Genomic DNA, 17,103 nt, shown 5'->3' on the forward strand with positions numbered 1-17,103 from the left:
TCACTGAAATGTGAGGAAAAAGGGTTTTTTTTTGCCAAATTTTGAGGTTTGCAAAGGATTCTGGGTAACAGAACCTGATGGGAGCCTGGCAAGTCACCCCATGTTGGATTCCCCTAGGTGTCTACTTTTCAAGAATGCACAGGTTTGGTAGGTTTCCCTGGGTGCCGGCTGAGCTAGAGGCCAAAATCCACAGCCAGGCGCTTTACAAAAAACAGCTCTGTTTTCTTTGGGAAAATGTGATGTGTCCACATTGTGTTTTGGGGCATTTTCTGTGGCGGGCGCTATGGCTACCGACACAAGTGAGGTGCCATTTTTATCGGGAGACTTGGGGTAACGCTGGGTGGAAGGAAATTTGTGGCTCCTCTCAGATTCCTGAACTTTCTGTCTCCGAAATGTGAGGAAAAAGTGTTTTTTGGGCCAAATTATGAGGTTTGCACAGGATTCTGGGTAACGGAACCTGGTGAGAGCCCCGCAAGTCACCCCATATTGGATTCCCCTAGGTGTCTACTTTCCAAAAATGCACAGGTTTGGTAGGTTTCCCTAGGTGCTGGCTGAGCTAGAGACCAAAATCCACAGCTATGCACTTTGCAAAAAACAGCTCTGTTTTCTTTGTGAAAATGTGATGTGTCCACTTTGTGTTTTGGGGCATTTCCTGTGGCGGGCGCTAGGGCTACCGACACAAGTGAGGTGCCATTTTTATCGGGAGACTTGGGGTAACGCTGGGTGGAAGGAAATTTGTGGCTCCTCTCAGATTCCCGAACTTTCTGTCTCCGAAATGTGAGGGTAAAGTTTTTTTGGGGCCAAATTATGAGGTCTGCACAGGATTCTGGGTAACGGAACCTGGTGAGAGCCCCGCAAGTCACCCCATATTAGATTCCCCTAGGTGTCTACTTTCCAAAGATGCACAGGTTTGATAGGTTTCCCTAGGTGCTGGCTGAGCTAGAGGCCAAAATCCACAGCTAGGCACTTTGCAAAAAACAGCTCTGTTTTCTTTGTGAAAATGTGATGTGTCCACATTGTGTTTTGGGGCATGTCCTGTCGAGGGCACTAGGCCTACCCACACAAGTGAGGTACCATTGTTATCGAGAGACTCGGGGGAACGCTGGGTGGAAGGAAATTTGTGGCTCCTCTCAGATTACAGAACCTTCTGTCACTGAAATGTGAGGAAAAAGTTGTTGTTTTTTGCCAAATTTTGAGGTTTGCAAAGGATTCTGGGTAACAGAACCTGATGGGAGCCCGGCAAGTCACCCCATGTTGGATTCCCCTAGGTTTCTACTTTTCAAGAATGCACAGGTTTGGTAGGTTTCCCTGGGTGCCGGCTGAGCTAGAGGCCAAAATCCACAGCCAGGCACTTTACAAAAAAACAGCTCTGTTTTCTTTGGGAAAATGTGATGTGTCCACATTGTGTTTTGGGGCATTTCCTGTCGCAGGCGCTAGGGCTACCCACACAAGTGAGGTGTCATTTTTTTGGGAGACTTGGGGGAACTCTAAGTGTAAGGAAATTTGTGGCTCCTTTCAGATTCCAGAACTTTCTGTGACCGAAATGTGAAGAAAAAATGTTTTCTTTGCCAAATTTTGAGGTTTGCACAGGATTCTCGGTAACAGAACCTTGTGAGAGCTTCACAAGTCACCCCATCTAGGATACCCCTAGGTACCTACTTTTAAAAAATGCACAGGTTTGGTAGGTTTCCCTAGGTGCTGGCTGAGCTAGAGGCAAAAATCTACAGCTAGGGACTTTGCAAACACGTCAGATTTCAAAAATGTAAAAAATTTGATGTGTCCATGTTGCGTTTCCTGTCGCGAGCATTAGACCTACCCACGCAAGTGAGGTACCATTTTTATCAGGAGACTTGAGGGAACACAGAATAGCAAAACAAGTGTTATTGCCCCTTGTCCTGTAATTCACATGCTAGTATGGGCACCCCAGAATTCGGAGATATGCAAATAACCACTGCTTCTCAACACCTTATCTTGTGCCCATTTTGGAAATACAAAGGATGTCTTGATACCTATTTTTCACTCTTTTTATTTCAGCAAATGAATGGCTGTATACCCGGTACAGAATGAAAACCCATTGCAAGGTGCAGGTCATTTATTGGCTCTGGGTACCTAGGGTTCTTGATGAACCTACAAGCGCTATATATCCCTGCAACCAGAAGAGTCCATCAGACGTAATGGTATATTGCTTTCAAAAATCTGACATTACAGGAAAAATTTACGTAGTGAAACATGTAGAAAATGGCTGTTTTTTTCACCTCAATTTCAATATTTTTTTATTTCAGCTGTTATTTTCTGTAGGAAAACCTTGTAGGATCTACAAAAATTCCCCTTTACTGAATTCAGAATGTTGTCTACTTTTCAAAAATGTTTAGCTTTCTGGGATCCAGCATTGGTTTCACACCCATTTCTGTCACTAACTGGAAGGAGGCTGACAGCACAAAAAATAGTAAAAATGGGGTATGTCCGTGTAAAATGCCAAAATTGTGTTGAAAAATGTGGTTTTCTGATTGAAGTCAGCCTGTTCCTGAAAGCTGGGAAGATGGTGATTTTAGCATAGCAAACCCTTTATTGATGCCATTTTGTTTGGAAAAATCTAAATGTTCGCTGTATTTTGGCTAATTTCTTGGTCTCCTTCAGGGGAACCCACAAACTCCAGGTACCTCTAGAATTCCTAGGATGATGGAAAAAAAGGATGCAAATTTGGCGTGGTTAGCTTATGTGGGCAAAAAGTTATGAGGGCCTAAACGAAAACTGCTCCAAACAGCCAAAAAAAGGCTTGCCACGTGAGGGGGAAAAGGCCTGGCAGTGAAGGGGTTAACAAACTAACTTAAAAGACACTTATCTGATTTTCCTCTTTGGTGATTTTGTTATGATGCCTTGTCCTTTGTGAAATCTGTAAATGAAGAGCACAAAAGTATTATGAGTAAAAACTGGATATGAGGCTGTGTGGTACCGCAGCTAGATATTAACAATATTCAGAAAATTACACGTTTGTTTATTTTAATTGCACATCATTTGTTTGTTATAATGCAATTCAGGTTCTCTTTATGATTATCAGATGCATGAAGTAATGCATTGCATATGCGCATAGATTATGTTCTTTTTTAGCTACAACTCAATTCTCTGCAAGTCCAGTGACGATTCCCATGACGCATACCCTACAATAGCCTAGGTACGCTGCACTCAGGTCCAGTTATATTTACCTTTATGATCATTGTCCATATTCTTAGACTCACAGGTACCTCTATCATGTTCTAAGTATTTAATCCACATTGGTGTACATCTCCACAGCACTCACAAGACGGAGGAAGGGATCATCAGGTACTAATAGAGGGTTTTGGCTTCCACATAAGGGGAATATCACACATATGCAACAATATAGTAAAAACTGTCTCTGTTTGAGTACAGGAAGAGATTGAGAGGGACTTGGTGGACAAGAAGCAGGACGTGCAGAGCCTTTGAAAGTGTCAACACTCTTCTTTTTCTTTCCCTCTTGCCGGTCGGGCAAGCTTGACTTTGACCTAATTTGGGCATCTTGTCTGACGGGGACATTGAGTCTAGTCCTTGCTGCTGCATTTCAGTCCTGCAAAAAAACCTGGTGAGATCCTGACAGAACGGCAAGCCCATGCAGAGTTTTCGCCTGAGTGAGATGGAGACCCGGGAGGTTACTTTGGTAGATGTGGCCCATATGATAGGGAATTTGCTGAAGGAGACTCCGGCATTAACTCAAAGAGTTGATGAGTTGCATGGTGTGGAAAATGCAGGTCCAAGTGGTCAGGGCACTGAGCCAGAGTACAATCATCAGCTGATACTTTTACTCACTTTTCTCCAGTGGAAGCAAGTCAGGGCTCCCATTATTCAAGTTACTACTCCTTCTACCATCTCCTTGGCTTCTGAATGGTTTACCAGGGATCCTGTGAAATTTGCAACCTATGTGAACCATTTGCAAACCAGCGTGTTTCCAGTGAGCAGTCAAAGGTAGCATTTATGTTATCTCATTTGGGGTGGCACAGCTGCTATTTGGTCCATTCTATTTCTCGAACAAGATGATCTTTAATTGTATAACTACTCGGCCTTTAAGGTCGTAGTGAAGATGATGTTTGACCATCACTCTTTCGTGCAGTCTGTGGACACAGATCTATAAAATCTGCGTCATGTCAGTGAAGATTTTATGACCTAATAGACTTGTGGCAGAAGCAGGGTGGCCTGAAAACAAAAGGAGTTCTTTATTTTACAGAGGACTTAAAGATGAGTTAAAGGACCTCTTAGCGCAAGCCGTAGATCCCTCGGATATCCTCATTTATCTGATAGATTTAGTAGTGAAGTCAAACCACCGCCTTTCAGAACGTTGTTGAGATAGGGGTGGTCCGATACCAAAGTCCTTGTTTTTAAGGGCAGAAAGACAGACCCAGAAAAACCCATAGTTGAATTTGAACCAATGCAGATACAAAATTTCAAAGGCCCATTAACTGAGGAAGAACGACATACTGTGGAAAAAAGGGTAATTTTTTGCTGGATTCCCTCTAAAGCCAAAAATAAAAGGGGAGTCGGGTAACTAGATGACCCAAGGCCTGTTAAGCTTAGTGTTTTGGGTCCCCAATCTCGTCGAGCCTCAGACACTTTGGCACAGGTTACCCCAATCCGTATGTATCGCCATTTTTATTTTACTGCTCAGTTGACCTGGGATGGGAGCTCTGTATGTTTTCAGTTGTTAATTGATTCAGGAGCGACTGGAAACTTTATGGACAGATCACTGGCTGTGCTACATGGGTTACCAGTTCTGCCTAAGGACCTGGTGTATGAGGTTAGGACAATAGATTGTAATGCTTTGAATTCTGGTCCTATCACACATGTGACATGTTGTTATGTACTCAGGAGAAACACAGGAAGAGAATATGATTCAACTTAATCCAAGCTCTTCAATTCCAAGTCATATTGGGTACTGCTTGTTTGGAGACCCATAAAGCAGACATTGACTGGAAAAACACTCCCTAACTTTTCATTCTGTTTTTTGTAAGCAGCAGTGCTTACCTTTTGTTCCTAAATGTAATGACATAAAAACTATGGGGCAACTACTGAAGTCACTACCCCTATCATGTCCTCGTGTTATCAAGATGTTGCAGACATTTTTGACAAACAAAAGGCAACTACTCTTCCACCACATAGGCCCTTTGATTGCCAAACCGATCTCCTCCCAGACGCTTGTATTCCATGCAGCAGAATATACACATTGAAAGAGAATGAAAACCTTCACCATAACGAATACTTAGATGAGATGCTTCGCATATGGTTCATCAGAACGTCCAGAAATTACTGAGCACTTAACGAGGTTAAAAACAATTACCCTTTACCCTTAATTTCTACAGTGTTGGATCAAGTAAAGGATGCTAAGGGGTTCATGGAATTTTAACTTAGGGGTGCGTACCATTTGGTACACTTTGGTGAAGGTTAAGAGATGAAGGCAGCCTTCTGCACAAAGTACGGGTTATATAAATATTTGGTGATGCCCTTCGAGGTGTGCAGTGCCATTGCCACATTCCAATTTTTCATTTATGAGGTCTTGAGAGACTTTTTGGATGTCTTTGCTGTGGCATACATAGACGACATCCTAGTATACTCCTCCCCTATGTCCGAACATGAAAAACACTTATGAGCCATCCTACAACAATTATGAGACCACATATTGTTAGTAAAATTGGAAAAGTGTGAGTTTCATGTTCCAAAAGTTTCTTTTCTGGGTTATATTTTGTCCACAGAGTGTGTCTGTATGGACCTCCAACCAAAATATTTCAGCTATCATACAATCGAAACCACCGAAATCAGTTTATGAAATAGAAAGCTTTTTGGGACATATTAATTTTTACAGTTGATTTATTGCTCATTTTTCCACTTTGGTGGATCTTATTACCAAGTTGCTAAAAACGGGGGCTAGATTCCAATGGAATGATGTAGCAGAAAAAGCTTTTCAGCAGTTAAAAGACACATTTGTTTCTTCACACATACTTCAACATGCAGATACTACACAACCTTCTATTGTTCAGGGGGCAAGTAGCAGTGGGAGGGGTTCTTCCACAGAGACATCAAGAAACTGGAGTACTCCCCCAGTAGTGTATTTTTTACATATATTAAGTCCAGCAGAAGTAAACTACTACATAAGCGATAGGGAGTTACTTGCCATCAAAAAGGCTTTTGAGGAATGGAGATATTGCCTATTGAGCTACTTACATACAGTCATGGTAGTTACAGATCATAAAAACTTGAAATTCCTAAAGTCAGCTAGAGTCTTGTTCAAGAGACAACTTTGTTGGACACACCCAAGTTCTAGCAGCTGATCCAGGGGACAAGAAAACAACATAGTTGCTTAAAGGGCACTTTTGTATGTCCTCACTCGCTTCTGACACAAAACAGTTTATACACAAATGTAGTATATGGGCCCAGAGTAAAGACATATATCAAGCACCCAGAGGGTTAACTCCACTACCCACTCCTTTTGCTTCATGGCATACAGTCTCCATGGATTCATTGTGGAGTTACAACAGAGACTTACTACAATCATAGTTACCATGGATTTCTTGACAAAGATGGCATATTTTACCCCTTCACCTGGTTTATTCACAACTTAGGAACTTGTAGATATCTTTTTATGAACTATTCTCCACTTACATGGCCGTCCTTCTGTATTAGTGTCTGATCGTGTTTTCAATTTGTTTCTAAGTTCTGGAAAGCACTTTGGCCCTCATTACAACACTGGTGGTCGGTGTTAAAGTGGCAGTAATACCGCCAACGGGCCGGTGGTAAACAAAATGGGATCACGACCATGGCAGGAACCGCTAACACAGACAGCCACTTTAACACTCTGACCGCCACGGCGGTAGCAACAAACACCGCAGCGGTAACCGCCAACAGCCAGGCGGAAGACAACATACTGCCCACACTATTACAAGTCACCAATCCGCCAGCTTTTCCGTGGCAGTACTAACGCGATCAAAAGCACGGCGGAAACAGTACACAGAAGGGAAACCACTCACCTTTTGACACCCAAGGAAGAACTAGGACGCCATGGAGCCCGAATTGCAGATCCTACCCATGTTACTGTACCTATTAATACACCACGAAGTAGAAAGAAGGAGGTGGCTTTGACGACAACGGTGAGTACTGCACCTAGCACACAGGGGAGGGGAGGAGGGAAAATAGAGTAACACACACACGTGGCACGCAACACCCCCAGCCCCCACCCACAACAACATACACACACACATATCCAATAACATCACAGATACACCCCGTCACCCCCTGGAAGAACGCAAGGACCAAACAAAATGAGCTTAACTAGTGTAATATTGGAACAATCAGATAGATCAAGAGAACAGCAAATAATCAGTATACACAAATATTTACAGCATGTACACAAGTTTGTACACTGTCCCATGAAATGTCAGTGGACCAGTGGTCCCAAAAAGCACGGGCGAAGCCCACACATGACACCTGCCGCAAAACGGAGAGAACACTGCAGGGGCATCAGGTAAAAAAAAAACACAGGCACCTCAGGGAGAAGGGGAGGGGGGCACCCGAGCCAGATGATGGTACGACACCCAAGCTCCTCAAGGGGGCCCCATGCCCACTGCTTGGTCCTGGGGAGTGCAAAGCCACAGTCTCTCAAGTCTCTCAAGTGGGTGGGTTGCCCACTGCTTGGTCCTGGGGAGTGCCAAGCCACAGTCTCTCAAGTGGGTTCACTGCCCACTGCTTGCTACTAGGGAGTGCAAAGCCACAGACTCTCAAGTCTCTCAAGTGGGTTCACTGCCCACTGCATGGTCCTGGGGAGTGCAAAGCCACAGTCTCTCAAGTGAGTGGTTTGCCCACATGCTCTGGATGATGCTTTGTGCCCAGAGTGTTTCATCCTGCCAAGGACTGGGTAAGTGGATGCATTTCTCCACTGGTTCTGGAAGGGGCTTTGTGTCCAGAGTGCTTCATCCTGCCAAGGACTGGGTGAGTGGATGCATTTCTCCACTGGTTCTAGAGGGGGCTTTGTGCCTAGTGATGCTGCACCTGGGGTGTGGCAGTTGACATCCTCTCACCTGGGTGTCTTTGTCACGCGATTTACCTGGACCAGGTAGCATGATATTCCATGGAGGCAGAGCCACACGCCATCCTGCGGCGACTTAGGCTGCCAATTGCTGGTTCGTGTCAGTGCTGGAGGTGGTGTCTCAAGTGGCGTGTCCAGGGTTCATGACGTCACCTGCAGACTCTGACGAATGCACACTGGGGATGGGGCTGACGTCCGACAGAGTGGCATCTGCTGTGCACGTGGCGGTGCTGATGGTGGGGCAGGTGGCAGTGTCAGGGGCAGAGATGCTGGCTGTGGTGCAAGTGACTGTTGTGGTGGATGGAGACACCATCCCGTCTCCGGCAGCCTTGGATGGCTGATCCTTGGGGAGGATGCTGCAGACTGACATTGTGGCAACGGCGGTGCAGGTGGTGGTCAGAGTGGCGATGGTGACTATGGTGCATGTGGCTGCCATCCCTACTGATATGGTGGTCACCAGCCCCTCACCAGGAGACATTGTGCTCTGAGGTGACGTGCCTTTGGCTTGTGGCCCTTCCCCATCTTGACAGTCACTGCAGGGACCTTGGCACTGTCCACTCTGTGTTTGGGCGAGGCCTTGCTGGGTGGGTGGTGTGACTGTCCCCTGCTGGAAGCCGGCCCCTTTTTGACCTTTGCAGGTGGTGGAATTGGGTGGTCCTTCTTTTCTGTCAGTGGCACACTGGCAGCTCTGACGGGTGCCCCCTTAGATCGTACTGGACTAGCAGGGGCCACAGCAGATACAAATTTGGTGGCTGAGGTGCTGGGCTGGGATCTAGACATCCTGGCCCTAGGGGAAGGACTTGGGGGGGAGGTGTAGGGAAGAGGTCAAAGTTAGCTAGGAAAAGTTGTTAGACACACTAGGACGGGAAGATGGAGGGGGTGTGGGAGTGGAGGAAGAGGTAGTGGTTGTAGGAGGTGTACGTCTGCTGAGTTTGGGTGAAGGTGCATGGGCTGGAGGCTGTTGTGAGGTGGATGGCTGTTGAGTCGGTGTGTGCCTGTGTTTGTGTTCTTTGGGAGGAGGGCTCACAGACACACTGGGAGAGGACACAAGTGATGTGTTAATGGTAGTGAGGGTAGTGATTGCACGTGAGAGGTGTGTAGTGATGGGCGTGCTGGTGATGGAGGCAATGGCTGATGATGTAGTGCAAGCATGTGTGAGTGGAGACGAGACTGGGAGGGAGGTGGAGGATGTGGAGGAGGGGGACACAGTGGAGGAAGTGGATGTTGGTATGTGTGCATGGGTATGGTGCTTGTGTGAGTGCCTGTGGGATGTGTGGTGCTTATGTTTTCCTGAGCCACTCTTGTGTGTTGATGTGTGTGCATGCTGCTCTGATGGTGTGCTTGGGATAGGCTGAGGTAGAGAGGATTGGGTCTGGGTAGTGGAAGTTGGAGGGGGGATGCTGGACACAGGGACAATGGCTGCGATCAGTGCTGAGGCCAGGGCCTAAACTGCTCTCTGTTGGGCCGCTACGCCAGAATGAATTCCCTCCAGGTGTGCATTTGTTTGCTGCAAATGCCTCTCGACACCCTGGATGGCATTCAGAATGGTTGACTGCCTAACAGTGAGGGATCTCAGGAGGTCAATAGCCTCCTCACTGAGGGCAGCAGGGCTTACTGGGCAGGGCCTGAGGTGCCTGGGGCGAAGGAGATGCCCACCCTCCTGGGTGAGCGGGCACGGGAAACATGCTGAGGGGCTGCTGGGAGGGCGGTGCTAGTAGGGGGGGTGGCGGCTGTACCTGTTGTTGGAGTGGGCACAGAGGTGTCCGCCACCGCCAGGGAGCTTCCATCGGAGGAGGAGTCGCTGTTGCTGGTATCCCCTCCTGTCCCCGTTGTGGAGCTCCCCTCGCCCTCTGTCCCACTGGTGCCTTCACCCTCCGTGGATTCACCCTCCAGGGCCATGTGGGATGCAGCTCCCTCCATCGATGGTGCCTCTGCTCCTCCACCAGATGATGCTAATCCACACAAGGACAGGGTGACAAAGCAACACCACTACCGTTGGCAGACACAACACACAGGGAGCAGCCCTATGCACTAGGCGATACATTAGCAGTTAGTAGGAAATTCACCAGGCCATGGGTACAATGCCTAACACCATTTGCTGCACACCTGGAACCCACAGGAGCCTGCCCAGTTGTAGATGCTCAATAAAAATATTGGGGTTGGAGGGCCTCAGAGCCTGCCCAACAAGAGACCTATCCTGCCATGTTCGCCCTGGCATATGGGAACCCACAGCCCACATCCTCCACCCAGACACTTCATAAAGCGTACAGAGTCAGCCTTATGACACTGTATTCACCCCCTTGTGGCTGCTGTGATGGCCTCAAGCGCCCATCCAACTCCGGATATGCCACCGCCAGGATCTGGAACATCAGGGGAGTCATGGTGCGACAGGCACCCCTTCCACGTTGGGAGGCCATCCCCAGCTGGGCCTCCCATCTCTTGCGGCAGTGGGTGCTCTGTCTATGATAGACCCCCAGGGTACGCACTTCCTTGGCGATGGCACGCTAAATACCCTTACTCTGGTGGGTGCTGACCTAGAGGAAAGGTACAAGTGCAAAGGACATTACTCACCTGTCTGGACCGTCATACTCATTGCCCACCAGTTCCCACCCATGCCCTGACGCACATACACTCACCATCCTCACATGCTGCCCTCAGCTCCCCCACATGTATCTTCCATCCACACCACTCCAAACAGGCATTGCCCACGCATCATGCTCACAGTGTACTCACCTGTTTGTCTGGAGGACCGTAGAGTAGCGTGTACAGGGGGAGGACCCCATCCACCAGTTTGTCCAACTCCTCAGTGGTGAAGGCAGGGGCCTTTTCCTCAGACACTCGAGCCATTGTCGCTTCCAGACTGAGGTCACAGCAGCACTTGCGACGCTGCACAATGCCAGTGCATTTACCTCATTTCCCCTTGTCCCTTCTCACAAGACAGGTAGCCGCCATTTCAGGGGGGCACATGGCATGGCACCTAACTGCGTCACAGCACAATTTGGCAGATATACGGACTAACTACGCCACACACAGATTTACTCACATTACTGCAAACACACTTGTGCAACCTGTGTGGTACATGACCCTCTGCTCACCGTTCTCCTCCATAGGCCACATCCGCTGGGGCAGATGATGAGATGGCTTCATCCTCCGGTGTACAGACCCCTGGTGGACCTGTCGACAATGGAAGACAGACACTTCATTGTCACCTACAGACTTGATTGTGCCACAATCCAAGACCTGTGTGCCCAATTGGAGCCAGACCTTATGTCAGCTATCTGCCATCCCACAGGAATCCCCCCTCTAGTGCAGGTCCTGTCAGTGCTCCATTTCCAGGCAAGTGGCTCCTTTCAAACAACAGTGGCCATGGCATCAGGGATGTCTCAGCCAATGTTCTCCAACGTGTTGACCAGAGTGTTGTCTGCCCTGCTGAAACACATGTGCAGCTACATCGTGTTATCACAGGTGGTGAATATGCCCACAGTGAAGGCTGATTTTTATGCCCTGGGACATATCTCCAACATCATCGGTGCCATTGATGGTACACATGTGGCATTTGTCCCCCCGCTGAAATGAACAAGTTTACAGAAATAGAAAAAGCTACCATTCGATTAATGTGCAGATGGTGTGTTTGCCAGACCAGTACATCTCCCATGTGAATGTCAAGTATCCTGGCTCTGTGCATGATGCCTACATTTTGAGGAATAGCAGTATCCCTTATGTGATGGGCCAACTCCAGAGGCACCGTGTGTGGCTAATAGGTGAGCCCAAGGTACCCACACAGTATGAGTATGTGTCTGGGTATGGGGTAGTCTCTAAGGGTTAGTGTGTGTCTAACAGTTATCCCTCAACATTTGCAGATGACTCTGGTTACTCCAACCTCTCATGGCTACTGACCCCAGTGAGGAATGCCAGGACAAGGGCAGAGGACCGCTACAATGAGGCACATGGGTGAACTAGGCGTATTATTGAGAGGGCGTTCGGCCTCCTGAAGGCCAGATTCCAGTGCCTCCATCTAACAGGTGGCTCCCTATACTACTTGCCGAAGAAGGTGTACCAGATAATCGTGGCATGCTGCATGTTGCACAACCTGGCATTGTGACGCTGGGTGCCTTTTCTGCAGGAGGATGAGCCTGGTGATGGTCTTGTGGCAGCGGTGGAGCCTGTGGACAGTGAGGAAGAGGAGGCAGAGGAAGAAGATATTGACAATCGAACGAACATCATCATGCAGTACTTCCAGTGACACACAGGTAAGAGACTGTAACTGCTCCACACATTTCTGAACACTGTAGGACATTGTATAAGTCCGCCTCTTAACCTCTCTCTATGGACACTGACAGTTCACTTTGGATTTCAATTTTTCAGACCTGGGTACCTCATTCTGCCTTCTGCTATATGTACTGCTGCCCAACAACTGTCATACATTGGTATGAGCAAATTAACTTTTACATTGCTATTTGTTGCTGATGTTGTAATAATACATTTGTGAAAGATCAGACTGACTCCAGAATGGTTTGTAATTAAAGGGTGTTTATTTAGGGGCTAATGAGTATAGGGGTACGTGCAAGGGGTTGGGGTTATGGTGGAGGAAGGTCCATAGTAGAGCCCAGTCTCTTGGTATCACAGGTGCATTGTCCAAGGGGGCATAGGAAGGGGAGTAATGGCAGTTCAAGGTGGACAGGGTAACTGAGTAGGACAGAAGGGTGACAATCAGGAGGGTCCTATTTCCTGGCGGGGGTCTTGGCAATGTTCTCTGACTTCTGCCTGGATTGCAGGGACCGTTTGCGGGGTGGTTCTCCTTCTGCAGGGGGTGGGGTGCTGGTGGCCTGTTGTTCCTGTGGCGGGGCCTCCTGTCCACTAGCGCCGGCAGAGGTGGAGGGCTGTTCCTCGATTTGGCTAGTGTCAGTGGCCCTTTGTTGTGCCACTGCCTCCCTCATGGTCTTGCCTATGTCAGCCAGCATCCCTGCTATGGTGACCAGGATGGTGTAGATGTCGGTGAGGTCCTCCCTGATCCCCATTGTAGGAAGTTGGCTCTGTATGCACTATTTCAAAGTAAGGAATAGTATGCACAGAGTCCAAGGGTTCCCCTTAGAGGTAAGATAGTGGCAAAAAGAGATAATACTAATGCTCTATTTTGTGGTAGTGTGGTCGAGCAGTAGGCTTATCAAAGGAGTAGTGTTAAGCATTTGTTGTACATACACACCGGCAATAAATGAGGAACACACACTCAGAGACAATTCCAGGCCAATAGGTTTTTGTATAGAAAAATATCTTTCCTTAGTTTATTTTAAGAACCACAGGTTCAAATTCTACATGTAATACTTTGCATGAAAGGTATTGCAGGTAAGTACTTTAGGAACTTTGAATAATCACAATAGCATATATACTTTTCAAATAAAACACATATAGCTATTTTAAAACTAGACACAGTGCAATTTTCACAGTTCCTAGGGGAGGTAAGTAATTGTTAGTTCTGGCAGGTAAGTAAACCACCTACGGGGTTCAAGTTTGGGTCCAAGGTAGCCCACCGTTGGGGGTTCAGAGCAACCCCAAAGTTACCACACCAGCAGCTCAGGGCCGGTCAGGTGCAGAGTTCAAAGTGGTGCCCAAAACACATAGGCTTCAATGGAGAAGGGGGTGCCCCGGTTCCAGTCTGCCAGCAGGTAAGTACCTGCGTCTTCGGAGGGCAGACCAGGGGGGTTTTGTAGGGCACCGGGGGGGGCACAAGTTAGCACAGAAAGTACACCCTCAGCAGCACGGGGCGGCCGGGTGCAGTGTGCAAATACGTCGGGTTTTCAATTGGAATCAATGGGAGACCAAGGGGTCTCTTCAGCGATGCAGGCAGGCAAGGGGGGGGCTCCTCGGGGTAGCCACCACCTGGGTAAGGGAGAGGGCCTCCTGGGGGTCACTCCTGCACTGGAGTTCCGATCCTTCAGGTCCTGGGGGCTGCGGGTGCAGGGTCTTTTCCAGGCGTCGGGATCTGAGAGTCAGGCAGTCGCGGTCAGGGGGAGCCTCGAGATTCCCTCTGCAGGCGTCGCTGTGGAGGCTCAGGGGGGGCAACTCTGGCTACTCACAGTCTCGTAGTCGCCGGGGAGTCCTCCCTGAAGTGTTGTTTCTCCACAAGTCGAGCCGGGGGCGTCGGGTGCAGAGTAGCAAGTCTCACGCTTCCGGCGGGAAACGCAGTTGTCTTGAAGTTGCTTCTTTGAAACAAAGTTGCAGTCTTGGGTGAACAGAGACGCTGTCCTCAGGAGTTTCTTGGTCCTTCTAGAGCAGGGCAGTCCTCTGAGGCTTCAGAGGTCGCTGGTCCTGGGCAAAGCGTCGCTGGAGCAGTCTTCTTCCGAAGGGGGGAGACAAGCCGGTAGAGCTGGGGCCAAAGCAGTTGGTGTCTCCGTCTTCTCTGCAGGGTTTTTCAGCACAGCAGTCCTCTTCTTCTTAGGTTGCAGGAATCTGAGTTCCTAGGTTCAGGGGAGCCCTTAAATACTAAATTTAAGGGCGTGTTTAGGTCTGGGGGGTTAGTAGCCAATGGCTACTAGCCCTGAGGATGGGTACACCCTCTTTGTGCCTCCTCCCAAGAGGAGGGGGTCACATTCCTATCCCTATTGGGGGAATCCTCCATCTGCAAGATGGAGGATTTCTAAAAGTTAGAGTCACCTCAGCTCAGGACACCTTAGGGGCTGTCCTGACTGGCCAGTGACTCCTCCTTGTTATTCTCATTATTTCCTCCGGCCTTGCCGCCAAAAGTGGGGCCGTGGCCGGAGGGGGCGGGCAACTCCACTAGCTGGAATACCCTGTGGTGCTGGAACAAAAGGGGGTGAGCCTTTGAGGCTCACCGCCAGGTGTTACAGCTCCTGCCTGGGGGAGGTTATAGCATCTCCACCCAGTGCAGGCTTTGTTACTAGCCACAGAGTGACAAAGGCACTCTCCCCATGTGGCCAGCAACATGTCTCAAGTGTGGCAGGCTGCTAAAACCAGTCAGCCTACACGGGTAGTTGGTTAAGATTTCAGGGGGCACCTCTAAGGTGCCCTCTGGGGTGTATTTTACAATAAAATGTACACTGGCATCAGTGTGCATTTATTGTGCTGAGAAGTTTGATACCAAACTTCCCAGTTTTCAGTGTAGCCATTATGGTGCTGTGGAGTTCGTGTTTGACAGACTCCCAGACCATATACTCTTATGGCTACCCTGCACTTACAATGTCTAAGGTTTTGCTTAGACACTGTAGGGGCACAGTGCTCATGCACTGGTGCCCTCACCTATGGTATAGTGCACCCTGCCTTAGGGCTGTAAGGCCTGCTAGAGGGGTGACTTATCTATACTGCATAGGCAGTGTGAGGCTGGCATGGCACCCTGAGGGGAGTGCCATGTCGACTTACTTGTTTTGTCCTCACCAGCACACATAAGCTGGCAAGCAGTGTGTCTGTGCTGAGTGAGGGGTCCCCAGGGTGGCATAAGATATGCTGCAGCCCTTAGAGACCTTCCCTGGCATCAGGGCACTTGGTACCAGGGGTACCAGTTACAAGGGTCTTACCTGGATGCCAGGGTGTGCCAATTGTGAAAACAAAAGTACAGGTTAGGGAAAGAACACTGAAGCTGGGGCCTGGTTAGCAGGCCTCAGCACACTTTCAAATCAAAACATAGCATCAGCAAAGGCAAAAAGTCAGGGGGTAACCATGCCAAGGAGGCATTTCCTTACACCCATGTATTGTCCCTCCTGCAGCCGCTGGGTCTCCTGCAACTTGGCCAGTATCGTGCCCATGGTCTCCTGGGAATGGTGGTATGCTCCCATGATGTTTGATAGTGCCTCGTAGAGGGTCGGTTCCCTGGGCCTGTCCTCCCCATGTCGCACAGCAGTCCTTTCAGCTTCCCCGCTGTCCTGTGCCTCTTTCCCCCTGAACCGTGTGCCCACTGCCACTGACCCCAGGTCCCTGATCATCCTGGGTTCGTGGGTTTGCCTGGGGTCCCTGTAGTGGTGGACACACTGCTGATTGACATGTCCTGGGGACAGTGGCATGGGCCCGCTGGGTGGGTGCTGTGGTGGTGTTTCCTGAGGGGGAGGTTCTGGTGGCTTGGGACTGTGGCAGGGGAACCAACTGTCCAGAGGTCCCTGATGGGCCAGGTTGGTCATCTTGATCCAGGCGTGCAGAGATGCTGTTGTCCCTATGGGCCTCTTCTATGGGGGGACTGGATATGGCTGGCACCTCCTGTCTGGTGATGTTGGGTAGGGGTCCTGTTGGGGTGTAAATGCATTGTTATTTTATTTGTGTGTGCCATCTTGTGCAATGGGTGTGTTTCCCTCTATTACTGTGCTTACACTATCGCCTTGGCCGTTGTGTGAGTGGTGATTGTGTGCCCTGGGTGAGTCTCTCTATTGGACTTGCTTTGGTGATGGGTGTCCATGCGTGTATGTGAGGGTGTCCATGCATTATTGTTGCATGCAGGGCTTGGTTGTGGGAGTGGTGGGTCGTGATGGTGGGGTGTGTGGGAGATGGTGGAGTCATGGGAGTGAGGGGGAGGGCGAGGGTGGGAGTATGTGATGGCCTGCAGGTAGGGTGGGAGGGATATAATAGTAAAGATATGACTTACCAGAGTCCAGTCCTCCTGCTACTCCTGCGAGGCCCTCAGGATGCATGATTGCCAAGACTTGCTCCTCCCATGTTGTTAGTTGTGGGGGAGGAGGTGGGGATCCACCGCCAGTCCTCTGTACGGCTACCTGGTGTCTGGATACCATGGAACGCACCTTCCCCAATAGGTCGTTCCACCTCTTCCTGATGTCATCCCTTGTTCTTGGATGCTGTCCCACTGTGTTGACCCTGTCGACAATTCTCTGCCATAGCTCAATCTTCCTTGCAATGGAGATCTGCTGCACCTGTGATCCGAATAGCTGTGGCTCTACCCGGATGATTTCCTCCACTATGACCCTGAGCTCCTCCTCTGAAAACCTGGGGTGTCTTTGAGGTGCCATGATGTGGTGTGGGTGATGTGTGAGGTGATGGTTGATGTGATGTGTGGGGTGATGTGC

Source organism: Pleurodeles waltl, chromosome 4_1, assembly GCF_031143425.1.
Source record: "Pleurodeles waltl isolate 20211129_DDA chromosome 4_1, aPleWal1.hap1.20221129, whole genome shotgun sequence".
Lineage (NCBI taxonomy): Eukaryota > Metazoa > Chordata > Amphibia > Caudata > Salamandridae > Pleurodeles > Pleurodeles waltl.